The following is a 13915-nucleotide window of genomic DNA, read 5'->3' as shown; positions in this document are numbered from 1 at the left end:
TGTGAGAAATAGGAAGAGACAAAGGAAGTGACACCGATTCTTAAAAAACCACAGGGCTCTTTGATAGAAAAAATTCAATGTAAGAAGCAAAATGATAGCATCTCCCCCACCCCTTATTTTTCACAAGTCCCTTGATAGATAACAGAAACCTTTAATATGTCAGTCCATGGCAAAGAAAACATTCTAAAATCTATTCTTTTATTTTGCAACAAAAAATAGTCCTTCTTTAGTCAAAGGGAAACTATGAAAGAACTGTCCGCTGACAATAGTCCTCTTTAGAGAGCAAAAACTAAAAGTAACTGGGTGAGAGACATTGAGTGTGTGTGTGGGTGTGTGTGTGTGTGTGTGCGTGCGTGCGCGCATGTGCGTGCACTCATGCAGGTGCCTGTACATGCACAGGCTCTAGTGAGAATGACTTGATAAGGCACAGGAAGAGAGAAGATTTAAAAAATTAAAAAGCTTGGCTATAAAAGAAACAAGTGAATAAAAATAAAACAGTGTTCAAGACCTAGTGGTAAAATTCTTAGGATAATATTATGTCATAGAGACTAAATAAAAGAACACAAGTTTAAAAAAAGGAAAAAAAAGAGAGGCTGAGATTGAGTTAATAAAATGACCCCAGCCTTTACTTTAAAATGTGGATCTCTAGTTTGTTGAAGATTTATATGCTCTACTCTCACCACCTCTACCCAAAATGCCATATTTTGAAAAGAAATGTGTAGATAAGAATTTCCATGTTGTTAGTGCGGACAAGTCTCTGTTAGCATCTTTATTTCATGTGCTTGTTTCAGAAAAGTTTTCATTGTTAACCAATAGGTAAATCCAGTGTTTCACATTTTGGCTATGATGAGAAAAGTGTAGGAAAGGATGATTTGGTGAGGGCAAGTATGTGATAATGTCCCGAAAATAGTGGGACAGTGGTAAGATTGCTAGATAAAATATAGGACACCCAGTTAAATTTGAATTTCAGATAAACAACAAATACCATTGCACACAACATACTAATGCTAAAGTATTATTCATTGTTTATCTGAAATTCAAATTTAACTGGGTGTACTGTATTTTTTTATTTGCTAAATCTGGCATCCTAGCCATGCAATGAGGTAAATGAGGGAACTGAATTAATTAGAAATATGAGAAGGCAGCATTGATTTTCAGCATGGGATGACCCCAACTGAAGAGGAGTGGTATGTGCCGACTCATTTTTATCCACATAAAGATTAGTTACAATGGAAAGAGACTCATATTTAATAGTATAATTTTACATTTATTCATGCAATTACATGATACATTTACTCTGGCAACGATACAGTTCATACAATCATATGCTACATTAATCATACAGTATTCATGGCCTTAAAGGGTATTTTTATCAAAATTAATTCCATAATAAAGTTTAGTTTTGAGAACCAGGATACTATGCCAGACCAAATGGAAGTTGGCAGCTGCTAATTACATCATAGAGTTTGGATAGTATTACAGAAATATATTTTTTTTTTATCAGTATCTGTTCTCTTTGCTAAATTTGACACTATTAATTGCCTCCAGTACGTTACTGAAATACCTCATATCTCCAGCCAAGCTTGCTGTCTTCCTAGGCAGATTTAATTGGGTAATATATTCCTAAGATTGTCAAATATATAACTTATAAAAATATTCTTCTATTTTCCATTCAGCCTTCACATTTCCTAATTTAACACTCATTTTAATAACAATAAATCCCTACATACCTTTCTTCCTAAAGTGTTGATGCTAGAAGTATATCCAGGCTTTCATTCTCTATTTTGTATTTATATTGTTGAAGTTCCCTGATTTTACTGATTATATTCCTTGAACTTTCAATTATGAAGTAAAATTCTTATCTCATTAGGCATCTTTTTCTTGATTATTTCAAATCAACATAGGCTGTTACTGCCCTTACTATGGAGGAATCTGTAATCAGATGTTTGACTCTCATTTTACATGAAAAAATATATTAGATTATTTAAGTGTAATTGGCTGTCTATAGGAACTTGAATGGCCTTAGCCACTTTCTCTCGTAACAATACATGACTGTAATAATTTATGCTCTTGGTTTAGTGCCAGAGGGCCAGATTTATTGAAAGATCCCCCATCCCAAACCACTCCAGTCCCACTGGCTCACTAAAAATGTCCTCTTAGGTAAACAGTGGCAAACTGCTGTTGAACATCCACCCACCCACCTTCTGCCCTCAACTATGGAAAAAATCACAAATTAGAACCAAAGAGAAAACATGAAAAAAACAAAATTCGGATTACCTGATTTCTAGTTAGATCATTCTATAAAATATAAACATTGGTCATTAATTCATCATGTAGGCTTATAGGACTAAAACCTAAAATGTCATTATATCTGATATGTGTCATTAGGCCAATGAATGCAGCACTTCTCAAAATGTAATGTGCTTAGGAATTACCTGGAGATCTTGTTAAATTTCAGGAAGTGCTTTAGTGGCCTGGGACAAAACCTGGAGATTCTAAATTTCTAACAGTCTCCTGGGTGGTGTGACTGGTCCACAGACCATACTTGGAGTAGCAAGGGTCTAGAGCCACTGCTGTCCAACAGAAATACAATGCAAGAGCATGTGTAATTTAAAATTTTATAGTAGCCACAGTACAAAAGTAAAAAAGAAACAGTTGTGATTAATTTTATTAATATATTTTGTTTAACCCAGTACATCCAAAATATTATTTTACCATATAATCTACATAAAATATTAATTTTAACTTCCTTTTACCCTTATAGCATATCTCAGTTTTGACTAGCCACATTTCAAGTGTTCAATAGCCACATGTGGTTAGTAGCTACTATACTGGATAGCACAGATCTAAACCGTTCACAATAGGTTGCAATGTGTTGTCTTCTTCATCAGTAAGAGAGGCCTCCCACTTCCTAAAGTTTTGTTACATTAATGGAAAGAAATTCATTCTTATGTACCAACTGAAACCACAGTCACTTTTTTTAACCTTATTTTAACACTTACTATTTTTTTCAATTTCTGATGGAACTAGAAAACAAATGTTTAGTATCTTATTAAAAAAATCACTTCATGTGCTTAAATAAGAATAAGAGATAATGCTAATTCTTAGTATATTTCACTTTCATTAGTGCCCTATATATAAACTAATGTAATTATCTCAGTAATGCTTTGAGGTAGATACTGCTTTACCAACTTCACTTTAGAGTTGAGGAAAGTGAGGCAAGGAGACATAGAGTAACTTTCTTGAAATCACACACATAGTAAGTGGCATAACCAAGTTTAAACTATGGCAGTCTGTCTTCAGGGTTCTTGATTCTGACTATTACATTTGCTTACATATCTGGAGAGCATACTCAGTTCATTAATTAAGGTGAAATACTATTTGATGAATATATTTGCATGTTGGGAAAACATTCCATCAAATAGACTTGAAGATGTTAATACAACAAGTTGGATAGTACACAAATATCATTTTTATTTACTGTTTTTTATGTGGAAGCTGCTTCTATTTGTCTTAGATAATTCATTGCTAAAGATTGTCCATTGTAATTAAGATAAAATTCTCGCCCAAGAACTTTGATTTATTAACAATTTTCTACCTTTTCTTTTGATTTGATTCAGACTATAGCATGCCACAGTACAGCCAAGTAAGTAGTGGTAAAAAAATATCTATCTGGATCAAGACGGTGATATAGGTTGTTTCTGGCTTCAGTCCCCCTCACACCAAAACCAACTAGCAACTATCTATAGAGAAGACACCATTGTGAAAATCCCAGAACCCAGGGTTGAGGCTGAACCTGCCCTCCCAACACTGCCCCAGACCACAGAGACCAAGAAGAAATGCATTAGAACGGTATAAAGAATGGCTACACTCTGACCACATCACCTCTCTCCCAGATAGCCACAGTGAAATATTGGGAGCGCCCACATGGGCTTATGGTTCCTCTGGTGGGAAAAAGAGAGACAAAGGTGGCCATCCCGCTCCACCATCATTGGAGTTGCTTCCTGGGAGGCCCATTCATGTCTCACCTCATAGGGATTATGGGGAGAATCCATGTGGTTTGACCACTGGAGATCAGGATAAGATGGATAAAGGGGGAAGGGCTTATAGCAATGAGCGCTTGAATCTTGGCAGACTGAGTTCCTCCTTGCAGTGGCACCCAAGTAGAGAGCCTAACTAACAGCTCTACACACCTGTGGAGCCAAGCCAGCAGTTCCATCTGACCAGGGAGCTTGGTGAGTAGCTCTGCTAGATTTGGGTCCCTAGCCATCAAGCCCTAATAGGCACAAAGTAAATTCTAGAGCCCCACTCAGGAAGGGAAGGAAATTCGCAGCTCTACCTAACTACTGAGTATAGCCTCCAGTCCCACCCAACAAGGAGGCCTCTCCAGAAAATCCAGGCAACCACAGAGCACACCCTATAGCCACAATTGGGCAGGGAACCACGCTGGAAGTCCCATCCAACTTTTTCCAGCCAGCAGTATTACCCTCCCCCCAACCCCAACTTTATAGCTCAGGCAGTGGCCTTGTCCTAATAGAAACACTATTACCAAGCCCCACCTGCCCAAGAACTCTATCACCTGACCTGTTCAGAACCCCAAACTAAGCTGACTCATGAAGGGCTGTCTCTGCTATAGAAAAACTGTAAAGTTTGGAAGAGGAGACTGCTTACTCAAATGCCCAAATATGAATGCAAGGAGTCAAGGATTAAAAAGAATCAGGTAAATAAGATACTACCAAAGGATACTAATAAAACACCAATAACTGACCCCAAAGAAATGGAGATCTATGAACTGAAAAAGAATTAAGAATACTCCTCTTAAAGAAGTTAACTATAAGAACACAAAGACAGATAACTAAATGATATTAGGAAAGCAATGCATGAAGAAAATGAGATAAACAAATAAATAGAAACCATAAAAAAAGAAAAATCTAAGAGTTGTAGAATATAATGTCTGAAGAATTCAATAGAGAGCATCAAGAACAGAATCAGCCAAGCAGAAGAATCAATGAACTAGAAATAAGCAACAATAATATAAGAGTTGGAGACTTTGAAACCTCTACTCTGAACAATGGATTGATCATCCAGACAGAGAATCAATAAGGAAAAAAGCAGATTTGAATAACACTGTAGGTCAAATGGACCTAACAAACATATACAGAACAGTCCAACAATAGCAAAACACATATTCTTCTCAAGTGCACATGGAACATCTTCTAAGATAGAGCATATGTATTCCACAAAACAAATCTTACCAAATTAGAAAGACTGAAATCATACCAAGTTATCTTTCCTGAGCACAGTGGCTTGAAACTAGATACCAGTAACAAGTGGAAAACTAGAAAATTCATAAATACATGCAAATTATATAACACTCCTGAACAAAAAATGGATCAAAGAAGAAATTTAAACAAAATTTAAAAAATTTTGAGACAATGTAAATTGAAACACAAAATGCCAAAAACAAATGGGGTGCAGAAAAAGCAGTTCTAAGAGGGAAGTTTATACCTATAAAAACATATGTCAAGAAAAAAGAAAGATCTCAAACAGAAAACCTTACTTATGTACCTCAAGGAAGTAGAAACAGAAGAACAAAATAAGTCCAAATTTAGCACAAGAAAAAAATAATAACAATTAAAGCGGAAATAAATGGAATAGCGATCAGAAGAACAATAGAAAAGATCAATGAAACTGAGTTGGCTCTTTGAAAAAATAAACAAAATTGACAAATCTTTAGCTAGACTAGCCATGAAAAAATAGAGAAAAAACCCAAATATATAAAATTATAAATGAAAAAGGATACATTAAAACTGATGCCACAGAAACACAAAGGATCATAAGAAACTATTATGAACAATTATACACCAACAAACTGGACCACCTAGAAGAAATGGAAAATATCTAGAAATATACAACCTACCAAGACTGAATCATGAAGAAAAAAAGTCTGAAGAGACCCCCCAAAAAACGTAAGGAAATTGAATTGGTCATCAAAAACCTCCCCAACAAATGAAAGCCCAGGGACAGGTGGTCTCACTGGTGAATTTTACCAAACAATTAAAGAATAATTAATGCCAATCTTTCTCAAACCCTTCCTAAAAATTGAAGAGGAGGAACACTACTAAACTCATTTTATGAGGCCAGCATTACCCTGATACCAAAGCCAGATAGGAGCCCTATAAGAAAAGAATCTGCAGGTCAACATCCCTGATGAATATAGAAGCAAATATTCACAGCAAAATACTAGCAAACCAAATTCAGCAGTGCATTAAAAGGATCATACACCATGATCAAGTGGGATTCATCCCTGGAACGCAAGGATGCTTCAACATATGAAAATCAAAAAATGTGATGTATCACATTAATAGAATGAAATAAAAAGTTATATGATCATTTCAATACATGCAGAAAAAGAATCTGACAAAATTCAACATCCATTTAAGATAAAAATACCATAACAAATTGGGTATAGAAGAAATGTTCCTCAACATAATGAAGGCCATATATGACAAGTCCACAGCTAACATTATACTCAATGGTGAGAGGTTGAAAGCTTTTCCTTTAAGATTAGTAACAAGACACTATTCCTATTCAACATAGTACTGAAAGTTCTAGCCAGAGCAATCAGGTATGAACAGAAATAAAAGACATCCGAATCAGAAAGGAAAATTAAAATTGTCTCTATTTGCAGATGACATGATTATATATATAAAAGATCTTAAAAACTCTACCAAAAACTATTAGAACAAATAAATAAATTCAGTAAAGGTTTATAATACAAAATCAACATACAAAATTCAGTAGTGTTTCTATAAATAATGGATGATCTGAAAAAGAAAGAAAACAATTCCATCTACAATAGCACAAAAATAATAAAATACTTAGCAATATATTTAACCAAGGAGTTGAAAGAACTCTACACTGAAAACTATAAGATGTTGATAACAGTAATTTAAAAGGAAACAAATAATTGAAAGATATTCCATACTCATGGATTAGAAGAAGTAATATTGTTAAAATGTCCATACTACCCAAAGCCATCTATAGATTCATAGCAATTCCTATGAAAATTCCAATGTAATTTTTTACAGAAATAGAAAACACAACCCTAACATTTGTATGAAAACACAAAGACCCCAATTAGCCAAAGCAATAGTGAGAAAGAACAAACCTGAAGTCAGCACACTTTGTGGTTCCAAACTATATTACAAAGCTACAGTAAATAAAACAGTATGGTATGACATAAGACACATCAACAGTGGAACAGAATTTAGAGCTCAGAAATAAACTCATGTGTATATGGTAAACTAATATTTGACATGGAGCCAAGAATACTCAGTGGAGAAGAGATAGTCTCTTCAACAAATGGTATGGAGAAAATTGGATATTCACATGTAAAAGAATGCAAGCAGACCCCTATCTTACACCACTCGTAAAAATTAATTCAAAATGGATTAAAGACTTAACTGTAAGACCTGAAGCCATAAATCTCATAGAAGAAAACATAGGAAAAAATCTCCTTGATGTAGCTCTTGGCAATGATTTTTTTTAGAGATGACATCTAACACACAAGCAATAAAATAAAAAAATAAACAATTGGAAGTAAATAAAACTAAAAAGCTTTTGCACAGCAATCAAAATTATCAAAATGAAAAGACAACCTATGGAATAATAGGAAGTATTTGAAAACTGGATATCTTATGAGGTATTAATATCCAAAATGTATAAGAAACTCATAAAATTCAATAGCACAAAAAAACAAATGATTCAATTTATAAGAATGGGCAGAGGATCTAAATAGACATTTTTCCAAAGAAGAAATACAAATGGCCAACAGGTACATGAAAAGGTGCTCAATATTGCTAATAATCAGGTTAATGCAAGTCAAAACCACAATGAGATATCACCTCACATTGGTTAGGGTGGCTTTTATTGCAAAGACAGGAGAAAACAAGTGTTGGTGCAGGTATAGCAAAAAGGGAACACTTGACATGGTTGGCTGAATGTAGAAATGGTACACTTTGTAAACAGTATGGAGGTTCCTGAAAAAATTAAAAATAGGACTACCATATGATCCAGCAACTCCACTTTTGGTATATATCTGAAGGAAATGAAATCACTCTGTTGAAGATGTATCTGCACCCCCATGTTTACTGCAACATTTTTTACAATAGCCAAGGCATGAATACAACATAAGTGTCCATAGATGGATTAATGGATAAAGAAAATGTGATATATGTATGTATGTATGTATGTATGTATGTATGTATATATATATATATATAGAGAGAGAGAGAGAGAGAGAATACTATTCAGACATAAAGATGAAGGAAATATTGCCATTTGTGACAACCTGAGTGGACCTCAAGGGCATTATGCTAAATGAAATAAGTCAAACAGAGAAAGACAAATACTGTATGATTTAACTTTACATGCTGAATCTTCAAAAAAAAAAAATACCTCACAGATACTGAGCAGATTGGTCATTGCCAGAGATGGGAGAGGGCTGGGAAGTGGGTGAGGGTCATCAAAAGGTACAAGCTTCTAGTTATAAGATAAATCATTTCTGGGAATGTAATATACAGCACAATGACTATAACAATACTGCATTTTATATTTGAAAGTTCTAAGAGAGTAGATCTTAAAGTTCTCATCACAAGAAAAAAATTTGTAACTATGTGAAGTGATGAATATTAACTTATCATAGTAATCATTTTGAAATATATATGTATATCAAGGCATTATGTTGTACCCCTTAAGCCTACACAATTTATATGTCAATTATATCTTAGTATAACTGGAGAAAACATCTATGTCTATCTCTGTATCTCTCTGTGTCTCTCTGTTTATGTATGTATGTATGTATTTTAATTTAACCTTTATGCTTAAGGGGGTAGGCAGGTGGACTCACTTGCAGATTAAAGGAGTTTATGGAAACTTTTAGCTAAAATCTGACAACCTTCCCTGTAATTCATTCTCAAATCCAGGTGAAAACCAAATGCTGTGGTGTTACTAGAAAAATAAATCAATAAAATCAATCCAACCAAAATATTTCAGTGTTCATTATTGACAGAAATAATTCTAAATGTATCCATATTCTTGTCTATATGTTTATAATAAAAAATCACTTTTTCTCCTCCAAGAAAATCTTGGGTAGTGAGTCATAAAAGCCCATTTTGGCTCAGCTTTAAATGCCATCATATTGAGCACCTAAGATTTTTAGTAATTATAAATTATAGCAAGAAATTATGTGCTATTTGTGTTCCTGCCACAAGTATTGGTGTGGGATCTTACATGGTCCTTAATATTTAGGGGATTTCAATCTCTGATGATTTACCAATTTCCTTTCAGAATCCTCCAAATTCTTGATAATATATACTACACTGATACCTTAGAGATGTACTGATTAGAGGCAGAGTATTCAAGTACATTGGACTGAAAATCTGGCCTAGGTTTTAATTCTAACTCCACATTACAGTAACTGTGATCTTAAATGAGTCTTTCTTCCCTCTCTTGACATCCATTTCTTCATATGTAAAATAAAGCATTTGGAATTAAGTCTAATATTTCTTCAAGCTAAAATTCTTAGAGTGCTACTAACTTAATATTACAGTAATGAAAAAACATGATATATAATTTGAGTTATCTCCTCAATAATGTAAACTCCCTGAAGACTGGGGCTTTTTTTGTCCTATTAGCAGTTTTATCCCCAATACCTGGAACATCCTCTGGAGCAAAAATAACTGTTGAGTTCCTTAGAGAAGTAAATGGTTTTCTTGGTAATGGTTTTCAAACTATTCAAACAATGGACCACTTTACCAAATGAAATACTGCATTAAATTGCAGCATATGAATGTGATATAACCTGAATCAGTTTAGTTAAACCTGAGAGCCCTACCCATTATGTCTCTCCCTCAATCCTTGACAGCAACTTTGAGAGAACGTTGGGTTCATCTGAACACTATTTTCAAAACTAACTATCTGGAACATGAGTAACTAGTAAATATTTCTTGAGCTCTTACCATGAGCTAGACTCTAGTATAACTTCTGTGGAACTAATTTAGTTTTAGGAACCATACAGAAGGCTTCCCTACAGATATGACACTTAGGCCAAGTCCAAAAGGATGAGTAGTGTTAACCGAACCAAGAAGGAAAGGTGCAGTTGAAATGTGTTCTAGTGGAGGGAACTGCATACTAAACTGTTGTTTATTGTTTCTGCTGAATTAGAATCATAGTTGTCTGCTTGTTGTTTGTTTTTAGCCCACAGCTAAAACGAGCAGTAAAAAGACACAAATGGTTGTGTTTCGCTTTGAGTCACTAAAAACAGTGATGTTAACTTGAGAGGGATTACCAATTTCAGTCTGTGAAATAAGATAGCTTTAATTTTAAAAAATTTTGGTATTTAGCTAATTGTTCATAGTCCAAGGGTATATCATATTGCAAGTTTTCCCTAATCTATGCTTGATTTCACAGTGGGTGTTGACAGAAACTTAACGCCTATTTTATTGGAGTTCTTCAGTTGCTATGACATAAAATTGATGATACTGATTTCTAAAATAGTTTTGGATTTTTAAAATAGATTTGGGCTTTTTATTGTGGACATTTTCGTATTTTTTTGGATTATTTTGTGTGTCTATGTATATAAAATAGCTAGCATAAAATATTGATACTGTGTTAAGTGAGCTCTAGGATTTTGCTGATTATTACTAATAATTTTGTGAAGTAAGAAATATCATCGGATCCATTTTCACAGATGACAAATTTGAGATTTAGAAAGCTTAATCAATTTGCTCAAGGTCCCATAGCAGGTCAGAATTAGAACCAAGATTTAAAGCTAGGACATGTGAATTGAGTCAAAATTATATTAAGTTGTGTACTCCACACATATTTTACATATATACATTATATATACACATATATATTGTATAATATATAACACAAATATATATATACAAATATATAATAGATACAAACGCTCTATGTATCTCTATATTTGTATAGACATGTATATCAATAGGTGTACACTGACTGATAGATTAATAGGAGACAGAAATAATGCATAAAATATTTTGTCAGTTGCTCTGGATACCGTAGGCTATTGAAGGAGGACCAAGAGGACACTAGCATTTTTGGCAACCATGTCATATCACTAAATGACATAATTCTTTCATGTAAAACAAGCTTCCCCAATATTGAAGTCTTATACTAGTAGAGTCGGTAGAGTTGGATGTTGAACTCACACAACTAATGTTGTTTCTCTGTACTTCATGGCTTACAAGGGCTTCTTCATTTTAATTGCTCTGTCCATCAGAAACAGCCTCAATTTTTTTTTTTTTTTTTTTTTTTGTGGTACACGGGCCTCTCACTGTTGTGGCCTCTCCTGTTGCGGAGCACAGGCTCCGGACGCGCAGGCTCAGCGGCCATGGCTCATGGGCTCAGCCGCTCCGGGACATGAACCCGTGTCCCCTGCATCGGCAGGCGGACTCTCAACCACTGCGCCACCAGGGAAGCCCAACAGCCTCAATTTTGAGAGGATTACATTCAAGAGAAGTGACTGGCACAGTACTTTATATACTAATGGTTTACTTAAGCAAGTAAATGACTCAACTGACAAATTTAAAACAAACACATTGCAGAAATTATATTCAAGCTAAATAACTGTATTCATTACTATGTGAAATATTTTTATGGATATAAAGACCACATGGATTTAATAACCGACTGATAAAAAATAAGAGTAATGAAATTTAATACAAGTAAATGATTGAGGTTTTTTTAAAACCTGTTTTCAGAGTTCTGTTAAACTAAAGCTAATTTAAATCAAAACAATTTAAAATTGGAATTTAGTAATGATATTTGCTTGAATATACATTTCATTTGAAGGTTAAATAAGAACTGTTATATAATCAAGATCACATAACATCCCAAATCACAAGTTGAGTAAAATCTACTTGAGAGTTGGCTTGGAACATTTAATATTAATGAGAAACTGACACCAGAAAATTTAATCTAAAGGTCAGTTATATCTGACAGTCAAATGGGAAAATAATCCAAATTTAGATCCACTTTTCTTATATGAATTATAAATGGTATTATTTATCCAGTACTTTTTCAACCAATACGTCTTCAGTTTCATGGATAATGATTTTTTATACCAATTTTTCTTTATGAAGGTCTTCCTCAGTATCACAATATGGGTTGACTATCTCATTTTCTCGTAGCATTGTACTGGTGATTCTTACTACTCTTATAAAAGTGTTAATGAGTATCCTCAATTACCTTTTGCATTTTAATCTTTTATCCTTTTTAAAAATTAATTTTTAAGTCTAGATTGTATTGTTGTGATAGCACTTTCTATCTGTGAGGACGTACCAGTTAACAGTAGGTAAACACAAACCAACCTTCTTTCATTTTTCGAAAGAATAGATTTTGTGGGAGCTGAGGAAGATGGTGGAAGAGTAAGACACGGAGATCACCTACCTCTCCACAGACACATCAGTACATCTACACGTGGAACAACTCCTACAGAACACCCACTGAACGCTGGCAGAAGACCTCAGACCTCCTAAAAGGCTAGAAACTCCCCATGTACCTGGGTAGGGCTAAAGAAAAAAGAATAAACAGAGACAAAAGAATAGGGATGGGACCTGCACCAGTGGGAGGGAGCTGTGAAGGAGGAAAGGTTCCCACACACTAGGAAGACCCTTCGAGGGCGGAGACTGTGGGTGGCGGAGGGGGAAGCTTCAGAACTGCGGAGGAGAGCGCAGCATCAGGGGTGTGGAGGGCAAAGCGGAGAGATTCCCTCACAGAGGATCGGTGCCGACCGGCACTCACTAGCCCGAGAGGCTTGTCTGCTCACCTGCCGGGACGGGTGGGGGCTGGGAGCTGAGGCTCAGGCTTTGGTCGGAGCACAGGGAGAGGACTGGGGTTGGCGGCGTGAACACAGCCTGCAGCGGTTAGTGTGCCACGGCTCACCGGGAGGGAGTCTGGGAAAAAGTCTGGACCTGCAGAAGAGGCAGGAGACTTTTTCTTGCCTCTTTGTTGCCTGGTGCACGAGGAGTGGGGATTAAGAGCGCTGCCTAAAGGAGCTCCAGAGACGGACGCGAGCTTTGGATATCAGCATGGACCCCAGAGACGGGCATGAGACGCTAAGGCTGCTGCTGCCGCCACCAAGAAGCCTGGGTGTGAACACAAGTCACTATCCACACCTCCCCTCCCACAGCCTGCCACTGCCAGGATCCCGTGATCCAGGGACAACGTTCCCAGGAGAACGCACGGCGTGCCTCAGGCTGGTGCAACGTCCCGCCGGCCTCTGCCACCGCAGGCTCGCCCCACACTCCGTGCCCCTCCCTCCCCCCGGCCTGAGTGAGCAAGAGCCCCCGAATCAGCTGCTTCTTTAACCCCGTCCTGTCTGAGCAAAGAACAGACGTCCTCAGGTGACCTACACGCAGAGACGGGGCCAAATCCAAAGCTCAACCTCAGGAGCTGTGCGAACAAAGAAGAGAAAGGGAAATTTCTCCCGGCAGCCTCAGGAGCAGCGGATTACATTTCCACAATCACCTTGATGTACCCTGCATCTGTGGAATACCTGAATAGACAACGAATCATCCCAAATTGAGGAGGTGGACTTTGAGAGCAAGATATATTATTTTTTCCTCTTTTCCTCTTTTTGTGAGTGTGTGTGTATGCCTGTGTGTGAGATTTTGTCTGTAAAGCTTTGCTTTCACAATTTGTCCTAGGGTTCTGTCCATCTTTTTTTTTTTTTTTTTTTTTACTTTTTAAAGAAATTTTTTTCTTAGTAATTATATTTTATTTCTAATTTTAATAAATTTATTTTATATTACCTTACTTTATTTTATATCATTTTACCTCCTTTCTTCCTTCCTTCCTTCCTTCTTTCTTTCCTTTCCCTCCC

This window comes from Monodon monoceros, unplaced genomic scaffold (assembly GCF_005190385.1).
Source record: "Monodon monoceros isolate NGI ecotype Baffin Bay Population unplaced genomic scaffold, NGI_Narwhal_1 Super_Scaffold_22, whole genome shotgun sequence".
NCBI classification, from domain to species: Eukaryota; Metazoa; Chordata; class Mammalia; order Artiodactyla; family Monodontidae; genus Monodon; species Monodon monoceros.
Note: the sequence above shows the minus strand (reverse complement) of the source record.